The following is a 12049-nucleotide window of genomic DNA, read 5'->3' on the forward strand; positions in this document are numbered from 1 at the left end:
GTAATCCGGATCAGATGGAAATATTGACCTAGGAGGGTAACGCACTCCTATGGTTTTGGTTTTGTCACGATCTTTGATACAAACGACATTACAGTAGAAGATACGAACAAGTTGATGATAGACAATGGGTTCAAGTTCGAAAAGTTTATCAAATTTCCATTCGTGCAAGATAGGGAGATATTTAAAGTTAATATCAACCATAGTTTGAAGAGATGGGATACGTTCTTCCCTAATCTTATAGGAGTCAAAATATTGGTAAAACCAATAACGATACTCTTTAGGACCCGGTTGATTGAAACAGAATTTTTCCCTAATCTTATAGGAGTCAAAATATTGGTAAAACCAATAACGATAATCTTTAGGACCCGGTTGATTGAAACAGAATTTTGGATAGTCAAGTTAGGATCAAGATTTGGAATAGGGTTTGAGGAATAGGAGGAGGATTTGGTTGACGACTAGAACGACTAGATGAAGACCTAGGACGATAAGGATTTGGAATAGGATTTTGAGGAATAGGAGGAGGATATGGTTTTGAGAAACAATATATGTATAGTTTTCATAATAACAACATAATTTAATCAAAACACAATAATTTAAAAAAATATTTTTTTTAATTTCGATTTTTTTTTTGAAAATTCTTGTGTTTTTGATGAAATTAGTTGTAACATCTAGTTTCTATTCACTAACAATCAATGCCCGATCACTATTCAACCTAGAACTAATTAAAATAATCCTATGTTCAAAAATAATAAATAGAGAGTTTAGAAAAATTACCTTGAAAGATGAAGATTGAGGGGATTTAGATGTTTGCACGATTTTAATGATTCCAACAGGTTTAGAAGATGATATTTTATTCGAATTCCGATTAATATCGTTGATTTGAGGCAAGAAAGGAGATTTGAGAGGAGTTGAGAGGGAACAGCGGAAGAGGTTTTGAAAATTTTGGGTTTGGGTGTTCGCCCGATTTTATAAAATCTGATTTTTTCTGATTTTTTAAGCACAAAATGCTAAATTAATCTTTTCTAGTGGTATTGGCAACTCATATATCAAAAATTAATTATGTTCAAACAATTAAAATATTTATCGATTTTTGAACATAAAATTAATTTTCACTAAGAATCACAACTCCCCCTAACTAATAGCAAGAATGCAATCAAAAATTATTATTATAAGCATTTTTCAAGATTATAAAAGTGCTAAAATTATTTTAAACACTAAGTGAATAGGTTGGTCAAACCTAATTCTCTCCTAAGTGTCCAAAATCTTTCCTTGTCTAAGGGTTTTGTAAGATATCCGCTAATTGGTTGCAAAGTATCAACAAATTCTAGAACTACATCTTCCTTAGTGACATGGTCTCTAATGAAGTGATGTCTTATTTCAATGTGCTTAGTTCTAGAGTGTTGGATGGGATTTTAGTGAGACAAAATAGCACTAGTATTGTCACACTTGATAGGAATGGTACCTACTTCAATTCCATAATCAAAAAGTTGTTGTTTCATCCATAAAACTTGTGCACAGCACTACCGGCTGAAATGTATTCTGCTTCAGTGGTAGATAATGCAACACAATTTTGTTTCTTTGAAACCAAGAAATCAACATATTTCCAAGGAATGAAAGTACCGAAGGTGCTTTTCCTATCTAACTTGCATCCTCCATAATCCGCATCAGAAAAGGCATGCAAGCTAAAGCTAGAGTCTCTAGGATACCAAGTCCTAAACTAGGAGTGTCCTTAAGGTATCTAAAGATTCTCTTAACAGCTAGTAAATGTGATTCCTTAGGACATGATTGAAATCTAGCACATAAGCAAACACTAAACTAATGTCCGTCTACTTGCAGTTAGATAAAGCAAAGAGCCAATCATTGACCTATATAATGTAACATCTACACATTACCTCTTTCATCTAAGTCAAGCTTTGTTGAAGAGCTCATTGGAGTGTTATGAGGTTCCCATTTTCCAGTCCAAACTTCTTGAGCATATCTTTGACGTACTTAGCTTGATTAATGAAGATGCCATCTTTCTTTGCTTGATTTGGAGTCCCAAAAAAATGAGCTCCCCCATCATGCTCATCTCAAATCACTTTGCATTAGCTTAGAAAAATTCTTGGCAAAGAACATCATTAGTAGAACCAAATATTATATCATCAACATAAATTTGAACTACTAATAAATCTTACCTTTTCTCTTTAAAAACAATGTAGTGTCAACCTTTCCTTTTAAAAAATCTTTTTCAATTAAAAAATTTGACAATCTTTCATACCAAGCTCTAGGAGCTTGTTTTAAACCATAAAGAGCTTTTGTCAATTTTAAAACATGATCCGGAAAATTTGAATCTTCAAAACCTGGAGGTTGTTCCACGTACACTTCTTCTTTTATAAAACCATTTAAAAATGCACTTTTAACATCCATTTGATATAATTTAAATTCATTGAAACATGCAAATGCCAATAACATTCTAATTGCTTCCATCCTAGCTAATGGAGCGTATGTTTCATCATAGTCTATGCCTTCTTCTTGAGTATATCCTTGAGCAACAAGTCTAGCCTTGTTCCTCACTATATTACCACTTTCATCAAGTTTATTTCTAAAAACCCATCTAGTACCTACAGTAGATTTATTACTAGGCCTTTCAACTAATGTCCATACTTTACTTCTCTCAAATTGTTTAATTCTTTTGCATAGCCATAATCCAATGTTCATCTTTAATGCTTCTTTGATGTTCTTAGGCTCTATGCATGAAATAAATGCAACATAATTACAGATATTTCTAAGAGAAGATCGAGTAGTTACCCCTTTTGATGGATCACCTATAATTTCACCATCCTTGACATAGTTGTACTCTCTTGGAAAGATACTTCCCTTCTTCAATGGTTGATTCTCGAGGGGATCATGAGTTTCTTCATCTTTTGTTCTTCCTTTGATGATGATTCTCCAATGTCATGTCTAACGTCATTTGCTTGTACAATACCTACATCATCATTAACAGAAGAATCCTTCCTTGGAAGGGGATTATCATCGAAAACAACATGTATAGACTCTTCTACAACTAAAGTTCTTTTATTAAATACACGATAAGCTTTAGAATTTAAGGAATAACCCAGAAAAATTCCTCATCACTTTTAGCATCAAATTTGCCAAGATTTTCTTTACCGTTGTTTAAAACAAACATTTACATCCAAAAGGATGAAAATAACTAATATTAGGCTTTTTTATTTTTGAGAATTTCATATGGAGTTTTCTTTAAAATTGGCCTAATCATTACTCGATTTACAACATAACAAGCGGTATTTGTGGCTTCCGCCCAAAAATATTTTGGCAAATTATTTTCACAAAGCATGGTTCTAGCCATTTCTTCTAAAGTTCGATTTTTCCTCTCAACAAATCCATTTTGTTGAGGGGTTCTAGGTGCTGAAAAATTATGGCTAATACCATTAGAATTACAAAACTCAATAAATCCAAGATTTTCAAATTCAGTTCCATGATCACTTCTAACACTAGTGATAGAGTAACCTTTTTCATTTTGGATTATTTTTGAAAATGTGATGAAATTTTATAATGCTTCATCTTTAGTACTTAAGAATAGAACCCAAGTGTATCTAGAATAGTCATCTACCAAGACAAATGCATATTGTTTTCCTCCCAAGCTAGTAGTTCTAGTTGGCCCAAAAAGATCTAAATGGATCAATTGTAATACTCTACTAGTTGATACATCATTAATAGATTTAAAAGAAACTCGTTTTTGTTTTCCTTTAGTACAAGCATCACAGATTTTATCATTATCAAATTTAAGCTTAGGCAACCCTCTTACTAAGTCTCCTTGAATTAACCGTTGCAAAACATCATACTAGCATGACCTAGTCTTCTATGCCATAACCAACTATCATGCTCATCCTTAGCAACTAGGCATAAATTAGTCATATCAATAGAATCTAAATGCACCATGTAAATGTTTCCTATTCTATGACCAACAAGCATAATCCGATTAGATGCAATGTCAATGACTTTACAACCATTAATTTCAATAAGACATTGAATCCTTTATCGCATAATTGACTAATAATCAATAGATTATGCTTTAATCCATTCACATATAAAACATTCTTAATTTGTATGGAAGAGGTATTACCTATTGTACCAATACCTTCAATGTGACCTTTTGAATTGTCTCCAAAAGTCACTTCTCTCCATTTTTGGCGTTAAGCTCAATGAATCGGCTTTTGTCTCCGGTCATATGTCTTGAGCATCCACTATCAAGGTACATGAATTTGAATTTGTTTCCCGTGCCTTGTAGCAATACTCCTTTCCCTACAAACATAGATTAATTTTTGATTTTTGGTACCCAAATTCTTTTGGGTCCATATTCATTAGTTTCCAAAATCCTAGTCCCCTTAGGTATCCATTTGTGTATGATATTTTTATCTTTAGTAGTAATGAGTTCTTTAGGAACCCACATACTTCTAATGATTTTTCCATTAGAGGTTCTTTGGGGACCTCTATGATTGTAGTTTCTAAAACTTTTTCTAACAAAGTTGGATTTTGAATTTCCACCTTTTTCAAAATGTTTTGTTCCAATTTATCAAAAGAAGTTTTAAGATCATCAATTTTCTTTTGATGATCATCATGATCTTTGAAAGTAAATTTTGCAAATCTAAATTTTTCTTTTCAAACTCTTCTAGTTGATTTGCAAATCTTTGATTTTACTTTCAAGATCGTTGTTGGTTTTGGATATGAGTTTGTTTTCATTTTTCAATTTTGAAACATCATTTTTATATTTTAAAAACAATTTCTCATTATCCGAAGCCAATCCATTGCACTCCTCAAATAACTCATTATAAGATAAATCATCAAAATCGGATGAGTTAGAAGTTACCTTAGAATCTTCCCCGAATGCCATCAAGCACAAGTTTGCTACTTCTTGTTCCTCTTCATCGGAACCTTCTTCATCGCTCCATGTAGCCACATGAGCCTTGTTCTTATTCTTTGATTTTTTCTTCAATTGTGGGCAATCATATTTGACATGCCCCGGCTTTTTGCATTCATAGCAAATGATTGGGTCCTTCTCTTTGGTTCATTTTGAGGCATTCGTTTCGTTTGAATTTTCTTCCTTGGTAAGGTCTCATCATTTTTCTGAACTGTTTGGCAAACAATGCCATTTCCTCGTCATCATCATCATTATTAGAATCACTCTCATCTTTTGTGGATTTGAGAGCAACTCCAATATTTTTCTTCTTCTCCTTTTCCTTTGGTGTCTCTTCAACTTTATCAAGGTCCACCTCATCTTCGAGCATCATCTCATGAGTGAGGAGTGAACCGATAAGTTCTTCAAGAGTTAAGGATGATAGGTCCTTAGACTCGATGATTGCCGTCTTCTTTGATTGCCATGATTTTGGGAGGGAGTAGACTAACTTCCTCACAAGCTTTTCATTTGAGATGATCTCTCCATATGATTTGAGACCATTGACAATCGTTGAAAATCTATCCGTCATAGCTTTGATGTCTTCATTTGGTTTCATCCTGAAATTTTCATAGCTATGGGTTAGAATACTAATTTTTGATTTCTTTACCTCATATGTACCTTCATGTGTGACTTGAAGCTTATCCCATATTTCTTTGACGGTTGTACACGATGAAACTCTTCCGTATTCATCTGGTCCAAGAGCACAAAAAATAATATGGATGGCTTTGGAGTTGAGCTGGAACATTCTTGTCTCTCCTTCACTCCACAACCTTGGATGAGTGATAGGCTTGATGTATCCTTCTTCTACGGCATTCCATGCTCCCATGTCACTTGCTTGAATGAAGTACATCATTCTATTCTTCCAATAGGCGTAATTAGCTCCATTGAAGAAAGGAGGCTTGTTGACGGGCATCGAATCAAGACCGGAGTCGTAATTTGAAGTGGAGGCCATTGATGACTTGATAATCGATGTAACTCTTCCCGAATCGACTCAAGAGGCGATTAAACCTTCAAATGAGTGAGGCTTGATACCAATTGTTGAGTTAATCGATCTACGGAATCGGCCAAGAGGGGGGTGAATTGGCAATTAAAATTTCGTGGAAGCTTTTGCAGAAAATTTAAAGAAATTGCACAGCGATTTACAGTGGTTCGACTTTCTCAAACAAAGTCTACGTCCACTACCTTAGCTATCCACACTAAGGATTTTCCAACAAATTCACTAATTTGTTCTTTCTTTTGAGGCCAAAGAGATAACCTTACAAAATCCCTCAAGAGTATACCCCAACTCTTGAGAACACTCTTTTTCCCAAAGAGAAGATTACAAATTTGCAAACTTACAAGAAAACCTCACAAGGTAAGATGTTTGCACAATTCTAGAACAAAGAAAAGAACACTCAAGGATAAATACAATTGAGTACAAAAGTGTTCTTGAAAGCAAATGAATATTGGATGAAAAATAGGCTTGAAATACTCAAACTTGAGGTTTGATGCTTTCTCTTTGATTCTCTCTTGATTCTAGTTGATTGATGTTTCTTGTTGTTGATCAATGGCCTTCTAAGCTTGCTTAAATACACCTGGATCACTTCTGAACGTTGGGGATGATTAGAGAAGATATTATAGCCGTTTAGTGTGAAAACATTAATAAAACAGCTTGGAGCGTGGGGGGAATCGGTTCCCCCTTGAAGGGAATCGGTTCCTAAGTGTAAAATTCAAATATTTCGACCGTTGTACAAGGGGGAATCGGTACCCCTTGGGGGGGATTGGTTCCCTCCGAGCATACTGGAATTCTCGGAGTAAAACTGTTTAGGGGGGAATCGGTTCCTCCTATGGGGGAATCGGTTCCCTTCGAGCATTCTGGAAATCTCGGGGCCAAAACCATTTAGGGGGGAATCGGTTATTCCTATGGGGGGAATCGGTTCCCTCTGAGCAATCTGTAATTTTTGGCTTTGAATTGGTTCGAAATACTTTGTAAGATTATTTTGAAATTGTTTTATGATTAAAACTTAATTTTACACTTAAGTAAGGATTAAAAATGATTTTTGAAATATTTGGAGTAATGTTTTGATATTCGAATAGTTATATCGAATATACTTAGAAAATCATTTGGAAAATCTTAAAATCCATTTAACTTAATTTGTTATATCGAAATATCAAAATGTTTCAACTCCATCCTCTGTTAAAAGGCAGTATGCAACATTTCCTTCTATAACATAATCTGAGTGCCAATTGGGACGTCTTCTCACACGATCTGATTGACGAGTTGTTGGAGCTTCAGAACTCTCTGGTTCTTGTTCATCATATGCTGATTCTGCTTCAGAAGAATCTCCTTGTTCAAGCTCATTTTCCACATGTATTTGTGTAGTCTCTGACTTTTCAGTGCTATCATCGTCTTCTTTGCTTGTAGTTTATCTTCTACAAAGATAACATCCCTGCTAATGATCACTTTGCGGGCAGTGGGATCCCACAAACGATACCCATTTACTCCATCAACATACCCCAAGAATTTGTATTTCCTGGATTTTGGATCCATATTTGAAATTTCTTGGGAGTTGTACATCACGTACACAATACTTCCAAATACATGGAGGTTTGAATAATCAGCTGGTTTACTAGTCCACATCTCCATTGGTGTCTTCAGCTCTATTGCAGTTGATGGAGCTCGATTCACCAAATAACAGGCGGTATTGACTGCTTCTGCCCAAAATAATTTTTCTAGGCCTGCATCCCTCAACATTGCTCTTGTTATTTCTAACAAGGTTATGTTCATCCGCTCTGCCACTCCATTTTGTTGAGGAGTGTTCGCCACTGTGAACTGTCTTTTGATGCCTTCTTTCCTGCAAAAGTCATCAAATTCTTTACTTGTGTATTCTCCTCCATTATCTGGTCTGAAACACTTGATCTTATTTCCAGAATCCAGTTCCACCAGCGCTTTGAAGTTTTTGAAAGTTGAAAACACATCTGACTTCTTCTTAATAGGTACACTCAACATCTCCTGGAGTAGTCATCAATAAATGAGACAAAGTATTTTGCTCAGCCTAGGGATGTAACTGGTGCTTGCCATACATCAGAGTGAACCAATTCTAGAACACATTTGCCTCTAGAATTTGATGTGTTGAATTTCAACCGACGCTGCTAACTTGTTATGCAATGCTCACACAAAGGAAATGTTACCTTTGTTAAGCCTGAAAGTAGTTTTTGCTCCACAAGGACTTTCATTCCTTGTTCTGACATGTGTCCAAATTTCTGATGCCATAGCATTGTAGAATCTGAACTACATGAGGCAACAGAGGCTTCTGCTTCTAGCAAAGTCTTCCCCTTCAACATGTACAATTTTGCTGCTATCTTTTCGCCTTTCAGCACCACAAGCACTCCACGGAACACCTTCATGATTCCATTCTGTGTTTCAATCTTACTTGCATTATTATCCAACAATCCATAGGATAATAAATTTTTCTTCAGGCCTTTCACGTGCCGCACATCTCGAACAACTTTAATTGTTTCATCATACATCTTCAATTTGATGGTTCCAACGCCAACTATCTCTAAGGCATGATCATTCCAACTATACACAGATCCTCCTGAGACAGGTTCATAATGATGTAACCATTATCTTCTTGAGGTCATGTGATATGTTGCTCCCGAATCAATGAGTCATATATATGTAAATCTTTTTCTGCCTTCCACGGTGGTTGACGTTTCACAGCATAGAACATCTCCATCATCTGAAGTGTTTGCGGTATTGCCTTGTGGATTGGAATTTTTATTTAGACTCCAACAATCCTTCTTCAAGTGACCCTTCTTTCCACAGTTGTAACAAATTCTTCTTGCTCCTCGACTTCGATCTACCATGTTTGTGACTGTTGCTTTGGCCACGTTCTGTTGATCTCCCTCTCATCGTTGTCAACGCTTCTGCTTGTTGTAGATTTACTTGTCTGTTTTCCTTGTTCTTGCACCGATTTTATTCTTGTAGAACAGCAGCTGCAACGTCATCGAAGACTAGACTGATGACATTACTGTTTTTCAAGTTGATGATGAGTTGATCATACGAATCCGGTAGACTTTGAAGTAGAAGTTCAGCACGTTATTGTTCTCCTATTTTACAGCTTAAGGATGTAAGCTGAGAAAATAAAGTGTTCAGTGTATTTAAATGCTCTATCACTGAAGTAGATTCTGGCATACGGAGAGTGTACAATTTTCTCTTAAGGAAAATTTTATTGTGCAGCGATGTGGCCTCGTACAGTTTGGTGAGATGATCCCATATCTCCTTAGTTGTCTTCTTTTCCTCGATGCTTGATAATACTTCATCTACTAATGCTAGATGAAAGTTTGCCATAACATTCCCGTCCATTCAATCCATTTGTTCTCATATGTGAAATCTACCGGCCTTTCACTGATAGCTGCTAGACAATCGTCTTTCCTCAGGATAGCCTTCATCTTCAATTTCCACAAAGAGAAATTTCTCCCATTGAATTTTTCAATTCAAATTTTGTTGTCATAACTTCTATTACAGATAGCTCCCAGTATTTCACTATCGTGAATAGTTCTTTGGAACCTTCAAAGAATGGGTAATACCTTCTTACTTTCTTATGTTGGAGGATCCACCTTTTGGTGGCAACCACAAAGACAATAAGCAGATATTACACACTCAAATCTGGCTCGGATACCAATTGTTGCGGAAGACGGCTATCGAATAGAGCAAAATCGCAACTGATAATTTAAGAAAATAAAAATGAAGATAAAAGATGACATAAATTTTACCTGGAAAACCCCTAAATAATATAGGGTAAAAACCAAGGGCAACGGTAGAAGAATTTCACTATGAGAAAATAGGAATTACAACTTCTCTCGATCGACCAAAGAAAAAACAATGATAATTCTCTCTTGATAAAAAGGAGAAAACAACTCTCAAGAAACTCTCTAAATTATCTCTAGTATTGGAAGAAAGCTAGAATGCTTTGGGATGGTTTTGAAGCTAAATGAACTAGGGTATTTATAGTTGAAGCTTAAGGACTAATTTGTAAATACCCTAAATTACAATGTCTAAAATTGAGATTATCCTTATCACCAAAAATCAACAAAAAACCAGTCATTTTTTCGGTGCCCATATTTTTGACTAATTATTCGGTGCCCATATTTGAGTACTTGTCTTAGTAACTAATACAATAATGAATGAAGCCTAGACTATGGTAGTATTTGGTTTTGGTGGCCATCAATTTCTTCGACCATTTATTCTTCAAAATGACATGATTAGGGTTTTTTTTACAGTCCGGGTAACTTGTAAAAAGATTTGTTATTTCAAAGGACCATGTGAGTGAAGTGGGCAAGATGAAACTGGACCAAAATCAACCACCCACCCACCCATTAACCCTCGTAATGATCCCAAATTGACATTCCTTTTACCTTGACGATGAAGATAGGAGTCTCAAATGAAGGGTCTGGCTTTGTTTTTTGTTTGGGTGCAGAAAGTCCAAAAGGGGAGGTTTCATTTTCCAAATTAAATGAGCATGAGCTAAGGGGTACTCAATTGCATGAAAGAAATAAGGGCAAAAGAACCAAACCACATTGACTATTCCCCCCCTTCCTAGCTAGTCCCTCCAACCCTACACTCATTGCTTTTGGACTTTTCTCCACCCTTTCGTAGGTAGACACGTGACTTGCACGTGCCTTCCATGATTATTCAACTACAATTCAATATTTCAGAATGTTACTACTATTTTTTATTTACAAAATTGGTTTAGAGGTAAGTACCCCTAACTCATTGGCTAAGTTGATGATAAGCATAGGAGAAAGAGGGTCAAAAGCATCAAGAATCATCAATCCCATCAAAACTTAACAGAACAATCATGAAGTATATGTGTCGACAAGTATGATTAATAAGGTCCAAAGGAAGTGGAGTTGTGTTGGATTTACATTTGTTTCTACTTTGGCAAATCATAGACGCTGAAGGAATAATAATGAGGAGTGTCGGCTTTACAGTTTTTCACCAAACTCTGTAGTAGGAACATCAACATGTTTCCCAACTCCAAACCCTAAATATAAACCCAACTCCTAGTCATTGGTAAATTTTGGCAGTAAATGGAAGCGCCAAAGGCTGAAGATATATTAAGAAACCCAGGGGGAAAGGGTTAATGCAGGTGTGTAGGGAATAGTCGTTTTCTGTGTGCCCCAACACAACTTGAAGCTTGTCAGCCAGCCAACACCTCCCTTTGGCTTTAAAGTCTCTTCCACATTTCAATTAACTAAATATCTAAAAACGAAAAAACTTCTAATTGATCTTCTGCCTTGTGCTCCTCAATTCTTCCATCATCCATCCATCGCTGCCCCTGGTAATCATTATTTCTTTTGTCATCATTACCATGAAAAGCCTCTCTCTCTCTCTATCCACTCCGCAATTCAATTATATAACACTTTCGGAGACAAACACAAACATAACCCAGCAGTATATATAATCTCTTCCAAGTCCAAACCCTCTCAAGGCTTTGGCATTTTTTCCAGTGCAAAGCAAACACTGTTCTACTCTCAATCCTAAGATGTGCATGAAGCCTTCAGGCAACTCCTTGCGTCGAAACCCTCCTTTCAAAAGACATAACATTCGTGTTCCAAGACTCACAGGTTTAAGATTTGTTCATGTTTTGTTTCCTTTGCTGTGTTTGGTCGTAAATTTAACAGAAGTGTCAAACAGGTGGAGAAGGTTAAGGAAGGGAGGGAAAACAAACAAGGTTAAAACGGATCATATGGAAAGGAAGAACTTGAAACTGTACATGGAGAACCAAAGCATCCTAAAACAGAATGAGGCACTGAGGAACAAAGCTCTTCTCCTTCACCAGGAGAATCGAACCCTCTTGACTCTGCTGCAAAACAAGTTCTCTACTCCTCAAAATCACTTCTAAAATGGATAACCTGCAAGCTCCATCGTTATCAATAACGTGTACCATGTTGTGTAATATTATGCTCTTTTTATAGATTCGAGTTGGGAATAATGTTTCGAGTTTTATTCGTGTATCAATTGATGAATAGTGGCGATAGAACAAAGAAGTTTAATGTAGAATTTAGCAGATCCATGGAGAATTTAATTAAATGTTTAGTATTATTGAA

Source organism: Hibiscus syriacus, unplaced genomic scaffold (assembly GCF_006381635.1).
Source record: "Hibiscus syriacus cultivar Baekdansim isolate YM2019G1 unplaced genomic scaffold, ASM638163v2 tig00110549_pilon, whole genome shotgun sequence".
NCBI classification, from domain to species: Eukaryota; Viridiplantae; Streptophyta; class Magnoliopsida; order Malvales; family Malvaceae; genus Hibiscus; species Hibiscus syriacus.